This window comes from Battus philenor, unplaced genomic scaffold, assembly GCF_028537555.1.
Source record: "Battus philenor isolate CCGP_79_NKW_IND1 unplaced genomic scaffold, ilBatPhil1.0.hap1 SCAF_28, whole genome shotgun sequence".
NCBI lineage: Eukaryota > Metazoa > Arthropoda > Insecta > Lepidoptera > Papilionidae > Battus > Battus philenor.
Window position 1 is genome coordinate 852,749 of NW_027181691.1, and position 14,039 is coordinate 866,787.

The following is a 14,039-nucleotide window of genomic DNA, read 5'->3' on the forward strand; positions in this document are numbered from 1 at the left end:
TATAACCGGTCGACATTTATTCAATTATACGTTCATTCGAAAATGTGACTTAATATACATATATATAAAGTTAAAAAACGAAAAAACTTAACGTAAGCTTGTAAATATGACGTGAGCACTTTAAAAAAAAATATAGACTTCGATTACAGCGCTTCAATATCCGCTATATCGTTATAACAGAGCTATTGGTGTAATGCTAATTTTAAACGGAATCAACGTATTTTTTTTTTCTGTCACGAACAAAAGCATAAAATCTTATTTATAAATAATTAAACGTAGATTGTTCCTGTCTCGTTTTATTATCTTAAGATAAAAGTTAAATATAGTTTTTCTGTTTAATTGAATTATTGATGTTTACAAGTTACAACAGTAATTAATTTTGTACAATGCTACATGTTTTTTTACCGGACTCTCATTGGTGCCCAAATGGCATTAGCAGAATCTGCGGGTATGAAGTGGCAGGGAGTAGAGTACACATAGCCTGACCTCTTTTAAAGTAGCGAAGGTCTAGGGCTTCCGGAGAAGCATTGGCTGGGGTCGCTACATACTACTATTTTACCGGATTGGGAGGCAGTCAGGGATTTAGGTCACTTCAGTGAAAGTTTCATGAAGTGACCAAGAACAAGGTTCCCCGTAAATGGACTCCAGCTAGAGCTGTCACACCGACAAAAGCTAAAGAGAGAGCATTACATAAAACTAATATAAAATTATATTATCAATAGCTGTCAGAATAAAATGCTATGTTATATAGCTTTGTTATAGCATTACATAAAACTAATATAAAATTATATTATCAATAGCTGTCCGAATAAAATGCTATGTTATATAGCTTTGTTATATTCCCGCCTTTTTTACATACGTCATCTAAGATAGTCTAAAATATCGCCAGTTTGAATTAAGGCATTACCTCAACAAAAATCATTAAATATGGACGCCAGTCGTGTTTCTATATTCTAAACAGTCAAACTGGATAAGTTTAACATAGAGAAAGAGGTGAATAGTCCCTTTAATAGATGGACCGATGACATTAAGTCAAGGTTGCTAGAAATCGCTTAGGTAAAGTGAGAACAGCCTTCGTAGCGATTTTGGGGTAGCCTATATCTTACAATAGACGTCTGTCTACTTATATGATAATAATAAATCGTACATACTACAGAAATAACTTTGCTTTACAATCTTGTAAAATAATAAATACACTATTTTGTTTAAACAATTCAAGATTCCAAAAAAATTGTAATTTGCTTATTCAAGTAGGTATATATGCTTATGAATCGTCGATTATTTTAACATTATATGTAAGCTAGTACCGGCTGAACGCTGAACTGCTGAGAGAGGGCCAAAAACTAAACAGTTGCTGTTTTAAATGAAATTAACCAATTTTTAATGTCTACATTATAATATCAACAATATAAATGAGTCAAAAAACCTAATTTAAAAAGTTAAAACTCTTGAATGCTATAATAAGCTTTAAAAATTACTTATAATTTTATAATATTTCGTGTATTTTAGCTGTTTAATTGAAATTTGTTTGCATGTAGGCAAATGTTTGAATAAAAACCAGTTTCGGAAAAGTAAATTTAAATTTAAAAAACATAATAACGGTTCTGTGCTAATTAGTTTAATATATTCGAAATAAAACATAAAAAATGCATTAACCATGTCAAAGTATTTTTTTAGACTAGCGTCATTGTGAATTCAAAAAGGTTTTACTAACATTTTAATTCTATATATTTATCTAACGCTACACCAAAGAGGTTAACTATTTCTTTAAAGAGGTCGCTACTGTCGTATCTCATTTGAATAAAACTAAACGTTTGGTTATATCGTTGATATTAAAAGCGCCATCTATTGCATTGACGTGAGGTCAATATTCTCAATGACGTATTGATATTTTTAATTATATAATAATATAATATAAATAATATACTTAGTCTTGCCATAAATATTGTTATAAAGAAAAGCACGATTTTTTTTTTATACGTAACATTTATTCCTTTCATAGTGAGTTAGTTTAATACATCAATATATAACTATTAAAAATATACAATGTTTATTCGAAGTGGTCTCCATTGGCTGCAATACAGTCTTTTAAACGTTGAGGCCAGTTATCAATAGCAGCACGAACTCTTTCTAGAGGAAAATTCTTCACTGCCAACCGAATGGATCGTTTTAGGGACTCCAAATTATCATGGCGTTTAGAGCAAGCCTTACTCTCTAAAACTGACCATAAATCATAATCCAATGGATTTAGGTCAGGACTTGACGACGGCCAGTTTTCAGTGCTGATAAAGTCCGGAACGTTAGTTTTCAACCAAGATTGGGTGGATCGAGCTCTATGACCCGGTGCCGAGTCTTGTTGAAAGCACCATTCTTTGTTATTGAACATGGTGTTAGTTAAAGGCTTAACTACCGTCTCAAGAATGGTATTTTGATAAACTTGTGCCGACGTTTTAATACCTTTTTCACAAAAATATGGCTCAGTCACCCCTTCATAGCTAACACCCCACCAAACCATCACTGAAGTGGGATAATGCCCACGTTGTACTCTGTTTACTAATTGCGAAGCTTCTTTAGAGCTTCCAGCATAAATACGGTCATTTTGTTTATTAAAATACTGCTCAATTGTAAAAATTTTCTCATCCGTAAACAAAATTTTTTTGTGACCTCCCTTTGCGTACCGCTTAAGTAGTTGTTTGGATTTTACCACCCTATTCTTCTTTAAATTATCAGTTAAGAAGTGACCAGTACGTCTCTTATAGGCTGCAAGTCCTAAGTCATCTTTTAATATACGCGACATGGTTCTAGGAGCTATCTTCATCTCCCGAGATAAAATCTTTTGCTTACGGACAGGATTTCTTCGAATTCTTTCCCTAACTGCTTTAATCACCTTTTTCACACGAACGGTACGTGGACGGCCAGATCTTTTTCTGTCACAAACAGAGGAGGTATCATTGTACCTATCAATAGCCCGGTAAACAAACATTTGACTAATACCAAGCGGGTGGAGGGTTTTAAAAATTGCACTTTTCTCCATACCTACTTTATGTAAGGCAATCACAGCGATTCGGTTCTCTTTATCACCCCACTCCATTTTAATATAACAAAATATTTAACAATATAATGGCGCGAAAATAAGAAAACACATCAAGCAATCATATAAAAATGACAGATTCCAAATTCAAACGTAATATTTTCTTTTTTTGAATAGTAACAGTATTTATGGCCAGACTAAGTATATATGTATATATATATACATATATGTGTGTGTGTGTATTGCTTACAATGTTATGTTGTTTATTGGCTATATACATTTATAGTTTAACAAATAATTCTTCACAAAATGTTTCGTAACGTTCGTCCCTGATCACATACCGAGGCAAGCCCTAGAATGGAATCTTTAAGGAAAGCTAAGACGTGGCCGATCAGCTGACGGTCACTGCAGAAGTGAAGGCAGTTGGAATGTCGCGAAGAAAAGCGCGAGACTCAAGACCGCTCGGGATGGCGACGTACTGTGGACGCCCTCTGCCCCATCTTGGGGACATAGGAATAAACGATGCCTGTTTCGTAGATATATCTTCCGAATATAAAAATCAATGTATATATAACAGTTGTCTAAACGAAATTACTATTATTATTCATGTTTATGTAAGTTTAGCGGTAGAGGACTAAATATTTAATGGATTCAGGCGCCACATTGCGGAAGTCCATCCTAAATAAGAAAGGACCAATATCTAGCCACTTCCGCACATGCAGTGGTTGTCGTGCATGAAAGTGCACCGCCCGCCAGCCCGCTCGTAAATGCGCATGCGACAGACAATGCCAACTACACAACCGCCACCGTAAATTCACTCAACACGTGTTTCACCCCTCCACGGGGCATCTTTAGGAGATGTTACACCGACCAGTGCCAAACACCGAGTCAAGGTGTTTATATCGAAAGTAGCTATATATTGGTCCCTTTCTCACTTAGTATGGAATTCCGCAAAGTAACGCCTGAATCTATTAGGTACTTCCAGTTCATCAGTATCGATGCATTGGTTCTATAGGTTTTATATTAGGGGAACCGGAAAGTAATGTCGCTTTCTTGAAGTAAATTCTCACGACTACATTATTAACAAGTTTTTATTTCTAATCAACAATATATTCACCTTCATTTGACAACCTTTTACAGTGGTGGAGTTGTAAAAGTTAATCAGTTTTTCTGAAAAATATGTCGATAGAAACGACATTACTAGCCCGCCGGAAGTAGCTATATATTGGTCCCTTTCTTAGTCACAGACAAGTTTCCAAAGGATGGTCAACAAAATTCTCTGAGTACCATAATACCACACTGATCACAACTCGCAAGCCAAGCGTGGTAATTATGGTATATTCCTCCATAGATATCTTTGAGGGAAGCCTATCTCTTGCAGTGGGCGTATTTCGGCTGAAAAGAGACTCAAATAATATATAATAAAGTCCAACGAAAAGACCTCAATCATATCCCGCCGCTATGAGCAGCGTTAGAGAAACTACGAAACATCTAGTTCAATTTCCCTATATGCTCTAAGATGAAGGTACGTAGAAGGCACATACGTTGGACTTAGCAACGTATGTCATGTATTGTCCCGCACATGCAGGGATGCGCAGTGCCCTGGAAACGGAAGTAAAGCTAAAAGTAGATATGGAGAGCATCGCCTTAATGATGAGCGACGACAACCTTCGCCCATCATTCCTATCATTTGCTCGCAGAGTGGCAAGTGATACTGTTAAAAGAAATAAAACAGTATAGATAAGTAGGTACAAAATAAACTGCACAAATAACTGGTCAATTAATAATAGGAAAAAATAAACTAAAAATAGAATAAGAAAAAAAACAGTATTGTAACAAAAAAAAACGAAAACTGTGATATAAAAAATAGGGTAAGTAATAAAATAAAGAAAAAAATGTACCTAGCCACCTAAGAGTAATAAGACGATGGAAGGAAGGCGATGAAAGCAAAAATAAATGAAATAACAAAATGAATGATATTGTGAAGGAAAATGGTAAGAATAAAAGAAATTGAAAAGAATTTTCATTCTGTGTATGTGAGTGAAGAATAAAGATAAAAATTTAAAAACTTATTTGTAAACAAAGACCCTGATCCCAACAAATTAGGGGTACGAGAGTGAGTGAAGAATAAAGATAAAAATTTGAAAACTTATTTGTAAACAAAGACCCTGATCCCAACAAATTAGGGGTACGAGAGTGAGTGAAGAATAAAGATAAAAATTTAAAAACTTATTTGTAAACAAAGACCCTGATCCCAACAAATTAGGGGTACGAGAGTGAGTGAAGAATAAAGATAAAAATTTAAAAACTTATTTGTAAACAAAGACCCTGATCCCAACAAATTAGGGGTACGAGAGTGAGTGAAGAATAAAGATAAAAATTTGAAAACTTATTTGTAAACAAAGACCCTGATCCCAACAAATTAGGGGTACGAGAGTGAGTGAAGAATAAAGATAAAAATTTAAAAACTTATTTGTAAACAAAGACCCTGATCCCAACAAATTAGGGGTACGAGAGTGAGTGAAGAATAAAGATAAAAATTTAAAAACTTATTTGTAAACAAAGACCCTGATCCCAACAAATTAGGGGTACGAGAGTGAGTGAAGAATAAAGATAAAAATTTAAAAACTTATTTGTAAACAAAGACCCTGATCCCAACAAATTAGGGGTACGAGAGTGAGTGAAGAATAAAGATAAAAATTTAAAAACTTATTTGTAAACAAAGACCCTGATCCCAACAAATTAGGGGTACGAGAGTGAGTGAAGAATAAAGATAAAAATTTAAAAACTTATTTGTAAACAAAGACCCTGATCCCAACAAATTAGGGGTACGAGAGTGAGTGAAGAATAAAGATAAAAATTTAAAAACTTATTTGTAAACAAAGACCCTGATCCCAACAAATTAGGGGTACGAGAGTGAGTGAAGAATAAAGATAAAAATTTGAAAACTTATTTGTAAACAAAGACCCTGATCCCAACAAATTAGGGGTACGAGAGTGAGTAAAGAATAAAGATAAAAATTTAAAAACTTATTTGTAAACAAAGACCCTGATCCCAACAAATTAGGGGTACGAGAGTGAGTGAAGAATAAAGATAAAAATTTAAAAACTTATTTGTAAACAAAGACCCTGATCCCAACAAATTAGGGGTACGAGAGTGAGTGAAGAATAAAGATAAAAATTTAAAAACTTATTTGTAAACAAAGACCCTGATCCCAACAAATTAGGGGTACGAGAGTGAGTGAAGAATAAAGATAAAAATTTGAAAACTTATTTGTAAACAAAGACCCTGATCCCAACAAATTAGGGGTACGAGAGTGAGTGAAGAATAAAGATAAAAATTTGAAAACTTATTTGTAAACAAAGACCCTGATCCCAACAAATTAGGGGTACGAGAGTGAGTGAAGAATAAAGATAAAAATTTGAAAACTTATTTGTAAACAAAGACCCTGATCCCAACAAATTAGGGGTACGAGAGTGAGTGAAGAATAAAGATAAAAATTTGAAAACTTATTTGTAAACAAAGACCCTGATCCCAACAAATTAGGGATACGAGAGGCCTCCAATAGCGGGGGCCAAAAAAAGAACGTATGTCATGTGAATGTCCACCAACAAAGTAAACAGATGACCTGGTTAAAGACGTTGGAAGGTAGTGGATGGAGGTTGCTTCTACCCAATCCTATTGGAAAACAATGGGGGAGGTATTCAACAGTGGGAGTCTTACAGTTGAATCGATGTATATGTTTTATAGGTATAAAAGAAACGAAAATAAAAAAGGTTGTGTCTAATGTTTAAAATACTTATGAAAGCCTTGAAAATGGAACATTTAGACAATTAAATGTCTAGCGGCAAATAATAGGCTATATCTTGTATCATCAACGCATAATAACAAGCAATTTCAAAAAATATTAACACACTATACAGGGTGATTGGTTATAAATGTAATAGGTTTGTGTGAATGTATAAGTCATTTATTTTCAATGAACCTATGATATACCTTTGTTACGAAATGAAATACAAACTAAGAATTTATAATTTCGAATTATTAATTTTAAAAAATGTCAACACAGAAAGAAAAAAAAAAGAAATGTCAAAATTATTAAAAAATATAACATGGTGAGTGTCTGTTGTTTTTTTTTTTAATTACAACCCTATATAAAAACGAATGGTTTTTGAAATAATAAAATAGGTTATATAGTAAGAAAAATAATTTTCAAAATTAGAATTATTACATATAAAAATTAATTATTATTTATTATCTGTTCCCACAGACCCGTTCTTATTCCGAGAGTAAAAACAAATTAATGTAACATATATTTCAAAACGATCACTGTATAAGTTAATCAAATAAATACTTAGATTTAAGTTTTTAAGCTGTTTTTTAACTTAATCCTACTCATTTTATACACTCAAGTAATATGGGTACCGGAAAGTAATGTCGTTTCTGTCCTCCGGCTTTGATTTGTATACTAGATGGCAAAAGGTTGACAACGAAGATGAATATATTGTTGATCAGAAATAAAAACTTGTTAAAAATGTTGTCGATGACCCTAATTTATAAATCTACCCACGATAATGTATTCGAATCGGCCTATAGAACACCATTGCACGGCATAGGCCTTCACCAAATATATTTATGGAGGATAAACCATAATGTCTGCCAAGACAGGTTAACAATTGCAGTTTATTACTGTACGTAGAGAACGTTGCTGTACATACTCTGGAAACTTGTTTATAATCTGTGGTAATTCTATATAATTAATGCATAAACTGTGAACTATGTGATTATATCGAACCTGTGACCTAGGAGCAAGTCTATGTCTTCTACCCCTAGGATTTCCATGTATAAGAATAAATGGAACAACATAAATGGATCAGATACTTTTATCAACTTATACAAGGGGCGGCATAACCTATACTGCACTATAGGTAAGCTGGGGTAATTCTATATAATTAATGCACAAACTGTGAATTATGTGATTATATCGAACCTGTGACCTAGGAGCAAGTCTATGTCTTCCACCCCTAGGGTTTCGATGTATAAGAATAAATGGAGCCCCATAAGTGGATCAGATACTTTTATCAACTTATACCAGGGGCTGCTTAACCTATAGTGCAGGGTGTGCAATGCACCCGGCGAGACGAGACAGCTAGGACAGCTAGGTGCATAGTCTTGGAATCTATCGCGGTTCGCCGCTTAGTTTTACAGATGTGCTACAGACATAAAAACAATGAGTGTTATTCTGCCGTTATAAGAAAGGCCGTAGCTAATACCATACTGTAAGCTATACCTACTTATGAAATAGCTTGTTGGAATATTAAAACACTTTCTTGTTACGACGGCAAAGTTAATAGTTAAGGCAGCTTAAACTATAGTGCAGGGTGTGCAGTGCACACGGGCTAAGCCTGAGACAGCTAAGAGCATCGTCTTGGACCATCATGGTACAACAATGATATGACAAAAGCGGCCAGCCAGCGCGGTGGCGGCAATTTTTAACGCGAGCGCCCTATGGGCGGCTTCTTTTTGAACATTTTGTTTCAACTCTAAATAAACCTTAAGCTGTACATACTTATAAAATAGCTTGTTGGAATATTAAAACACTTTCTTGTTACGATGGCAAAGTTAATAATTATAGCCGCGAGGAGAGTCAGACTTAGGAGGCGTCAGGGTTTCATTGCACACGAGCTAAAGCCGCCTCTGACTTATATAGGGTGGGCCATAAATTTTTGCACTTTTGAAACATGTGTAGAAATAAAAGTACAAATGCTATTTTATTTATGATTTATTTACCATAATTATCATTTATTAAAATTTATTTTTTATAAATTACATCGTCGAGATGTGCTCCGTCTCGCCGTTGGCTTATTTGCAAAAATTTATGGCCCACCCTATACTAACATTAACTTATAGAACAGCTATTAAGTTTAAATTGCTACATGTTAATACTTCAATTAGAACGCAATTTAAATAACATATATTTATATATTAATATTATATAAAATAACTCACACAAATGTTAGATATATATACCTACAATTCATAAAACTATTTAAATTTGACCGCGAATTGATTTAGTATCTATCAGACAAATAAACTTTCACATAACAATTTTAATAGTGTCTATTTTATCCAGTTACAACAGTCGACAGTGTTACGTATAACATTATTCAACCGTTTACAATTTTCGACATCCTACCGTTGAATAACTAAAGAAAGCGCAGCGCGATGTTTAATACGTAATATACAAAAATAAAAGTGACTCACGTACGTCTCACTCCTCCGACGGTCAAGCACCGACTGTCCGCTAATGGTACAATACGACTATTACGGTTACCGAATTTACACGCGACGATACTGTAACGACACGACTTCGTAGGTTCTTTAATAATTCATTTTTATCTGTGCATTTTTGATAATATTTTATCTTCATTTCAGCCGACAGATGCCTTCTGTAATAAACATACTGTTAAATATATTGGTTGGAATACATCTGTCGGGTAAGCTGATACTGCAACAAATTTATGGAAATTTGAATCTTAAAAGCATACTTCGAAAATATGGAACTTTGTCATCTATTTCAGTCGATAGATGCCCACATATATATATATATATATATATATATATATATATATATATATATATATATATATATATATATATATATATATATATATATATATATATGCAGTGGGCATCTATCGACTGAAATAGATGACAAAGTTCCATATATAAATAGTAAAATTACGTATAAATGTAAAAAACCTTGGAAATATTACACCTGTACTTCAGAAACATTAGCAAATGTTCCTTTGCTTTTACAATTACATTTAATATTTACGATATTTTTTTACACACGTTACTACATGTGGTGTTGTTTACAAAGTCTCTATTTCTATTTATTTATAAATATTCCCTAACTTAAATTTTTTTAAGCTAAACTGAACCAAACTATTTTTTTATTATTAAGTTTAGGCGTACCAGCACAGTTTATGCATAACTGTCAAGTGTCCTGTCAAAAAACTGTCATGGCGGTGTATTTTAACATATGTCGCAAGCTGTCAGAAGGTGTATCGAAAAGTGGCGGGAACGTCTTCTGGCTTGAGTCCAAAGAAGCTGTAAAAGCTAGTACAGCTAACAGCGTCCAGAATCAATCGAAAATCGCCTAGCTATCCTGAACCCGAAGAAGTTGAAAAAGGTAGTACGGCTAACAGCGTGCAGCATCAATCGAATATAGCCTTGTGGGCTCCAAAGCTTTTCGTATGAGCTGAATCAGATCTAAAGGCAAGTTGATAGCGTTATGAAATATCTATTTGCATGAAGAACATTTTACCAAGTCTTCTACAATGTTTATTTTGTTAATGTGACTTTCTATTACGTTAGATGAAGGTGGTGGAAACGTAATGTTTCTGCCCATATATTCCGAGTATGGAACATTCTGCCGGCTTCCATATTTTCCGAGAATTATGACCCAGGTCACCTCAGGGTAGGGGTGAAGGTACCTACTAAGACTTCGTGCATGATCTTCGACCACACCATCACTTATCAAGTGAGTTGGTCGTCAAACCCAGACAAGAAAGCGTTAAAAATCGTATTCATATCGCCTAGGAGAAATAAATTTCAGATGTATTTATTTAATTACGTTAAACTTCTTAGGTAATAGGTTGGAGAAAGAGATCCATCGTATTTTATATGAATTTAATTCTAAAATATTTTTTCAAGGTTTATTTACATTTAACTATAGTATATAGGTGCCATTTTGTTCTATTGCTTCTTGTTTTCTAGATCAGTGATTCTCAAAGTGGTCTGTATCAACCCCTAGGGGTCTATGACAACCTGCAAGGGATCTACGTCAGCGAAAAAAAATTTGGTGGTCCATGAAATGAAAATGGAGGTCCACGATAGTGGATCTCAACACATACTCATACATTTACATTATTTATAAAAGTACCTATGACGTATATATTTTATGTTATTTTATTTATAGTTTATTTTACGTTTATTTAATGTTACGTATATTTTACATAACGGTTACAAAATTTTATTTTGAGTAGTTATAATTTAAATTCAATTAATAAATGTATAAATTAACATGTGTTTTACTTTTAGTTTTTAACACTAAACTTCACTACAGTTAGAAATTTACAGAAAATCAATATCAGGTAAGTAAGGGGTCTACCCAACACGGAAAAACATGGCAAGGGGTCTACGACACAAAAGAGTTTGGAGAACTCTGTTCTAGATGATCATGATGCCGTCGCGTGAAATTTTGGGACCTATATTCGAAATAATTCGATAAGTAGACATTGCCTAGATAATTCTGAAATATTATCACCCAGCCAAAATCTTTTAACTTTTGACTTTTAAATATGATAATATAAATGTCAGTAAGAAAAGGACTAATATTTAGCCACTTCCGCACATGCCATTGATTTGTTACCGCTTTGGCATTGATTTGTATACTAGATGGCAACAGGTTGTTAATAACAAAAGTGAATATATTGTTGATTAGAAATAAAAACTTGTTAAAAATGTAGTCGTGTGAATTTAACTTAATCCATCACTTTCCGGACATCCTATAATTTGAACTAGTTAAAAAAGGCAAGAAAATATCACAAATAACATTCATAATGCCATCTTTAATGTTTGATTCATATAGATACAGCAAAAATACATAGTTTTAAAAAGTTGTTGTATTGTTTTATTACCTTTGAGTATATTGTACATTATTTATTTACAAATTTGCATTGCATACTGGTAGACGTGTCTATGTAATAAAGGCGACGGTATATGTTAAGATTGTACATTGAAAAAAAATTATCTAACGCTATCATTTTTTTTATTTTCGTCTCTCCTTTTCTTTTCGCTTCCCGAGACAGCTAGGAGCATCGTCTTGGAATCTATCGCGTTTCGCCGCTTAGTTTCGCAACAGAGATGTGCTAAAGGCATAAAAACAATAAGTGTTATTCTGCCGTTATAAGAAAGGCCGTAACTAATACCATACTGTAAGCTATGTCTACTTATAAAATAGCTTGTTGGAATATGAAAAAAATTTCTTGCTATGGCGACAACGTTAATAGTTATAGCCGCGGGAGGGGGGAGGCCTAGGGGGCGCCAGGGTTTCATTTCACCCGGGCGCTACACGAGCTAGAACCGCCCGACAGCAATTTAAACAAAACAAATAAACCAATAACAAATCATCATGTATAAATGTCAAATACTCAGAAAGATTCAAGACAGATTATAAATAATTTCAACCTTTCAAACAAAGTTTATGTACTACATAAACACAGTAATTTCGGTATGATTTAACATTCCATCGAGGTTTATAAATAATATAAATCCACTAAATTATAACTTTATCTGTTAAGCAATGAATATATTAATATAATCTGTAGATAAAATATATTTAAATGCTTATCTGCTTCATAGCAGATATCGGGGTCGTTATAAATATTATATATAAACTGAACAGACAGGGGGATTAGTCGAGGAATTCAAGGTTCTTTTGTAATTGGATCTATATTCCAAAGACATATATCTCCGAGACTCTGTGTTTGGCACTAATCGGTGTAACATAACTCCTGAAGATGCCCCGTGGAGGGGTGCAACACGTGTTGAGTAATTTGGCGGTGGCGGTTGAGTAATTCGCATTGTTTGCCGCATACTCATTTATCAGCGGGCTGGCGGGCGGTGCGCTTTGTTGCACGACTACCACTGCATGTGCGGAAGTGGCTAAATATTGGTCCGAAATATCTCCGAATTCTTATTTGCTCACATTTTTTCATGTTAATGTTTAACTCTCTTAAACTAGTTACTAACTTAAATCGTAACCAATTTAAAACTAACTTAAAGTCAACTAATTATTATGAATATTTTTTATTGACGCCATAACAATGTTCAGTTTATAAAATTACATTTCGTGCGACCACTTCCTGATGCCTACTCCATATTGCAATTAGGTTGTGCGCCAGTATCTGTGCGATTGACGTATACATATCGATGAATCTTGCGATTGCATCTTGAGTCTCGTCCGTGTAATACACGCACGTGTGTAACGTGATGAACACTGTCATACAGCCTGAGGGTGTCCTTTATTCCAATAACAACAATGATCGCCTTCAGTCCCTGAGCGTTCTTCAATCTGCCTCTCTACTATAGCCTTGGCAAAGAACTTTATCACCTTGGCTGTGAGATACAGAGTGTTTCTTTGTTTAGGGATATTTTTTCCATAGTAAGGACGATAACTCAGGGAATGCACTACCTCCTTGGACTAATATATACCCTCATACACATCTTTTAGTAGAAAGAGATTATAAATATTTATTGTTGGAGATATACCCCCATTACTGTACTGTATATCATGAATGGTTCCCACTGCGCATATAAGTAACTCATTGTGATGACATTATTAACATCATCCTGTTGCTTGGTGAAATTGTAGCACTTATCGCCTGAGCCGAGACATCGGGGAAACCTTATACTTCGCTGCCTTAAAAAGAAGTTTTGACAGAAATGCAAATTAGGTAAAAAAAGAGTATACCGTCTGTCGACAACTATTCTTTGATTCGAAGGTCAACAATTGGACGATAGCATATCATAGCCCCCACAGAATAAAATGATAAATCGAGAAACTATATATTGAGTTATTATCTCAAAAACTAATACAATTAATATTATAACCTTTGTATAGTTTGAAAGCTTATTTTATTCTAAACAATCTTTGAATATTTATATTTATAAGAACACTTTGCATGTAATTATTTTTATTTAGGAAAAAAGGGTAACTATGTCCATCTTCGCCATTTTTAAACAAGAAAATTATGGAATAAATTGACAAGGCGTATTAAAACTCGAAGATTGTAAATATTTGAAAAACCCGATAAAAATTACTACGATATATAGGTTCAAGTGCGGTAACTACAAGGCCGGAGTTCCTTCCGCAATTCTACCAGCGCTAATAGCGCTGGCCTCACTGGCCGCATCGTGGGGCTTGTTTTTCGTACTATCC

General features: G+C 34.0%; 1 protein-coding gene across 1 annotated transcript in view; it reads right to left on the minus strand.

Annotated features, from left to right (window-relative positions):
- LOC137925942 (aminopeptidase N-like) overlaps positions 1-9,323 on the minus strand; it is a 65,671-nt gene extending 56,348 nt beyond the window's left edge. Inside the window, exon 1 of the mRNA XM_068769438.1 lies at positions 9,296-9,323. The gene's annotated coding sequence lies outside the window, so the exon portion shown is untranslated. The remainder of the gene's footprint in view (positions 1-9,295) is intronic.
- Between the last annotated feature and the right edge of the window lie 4,716 nt (positions 9,324-14,039).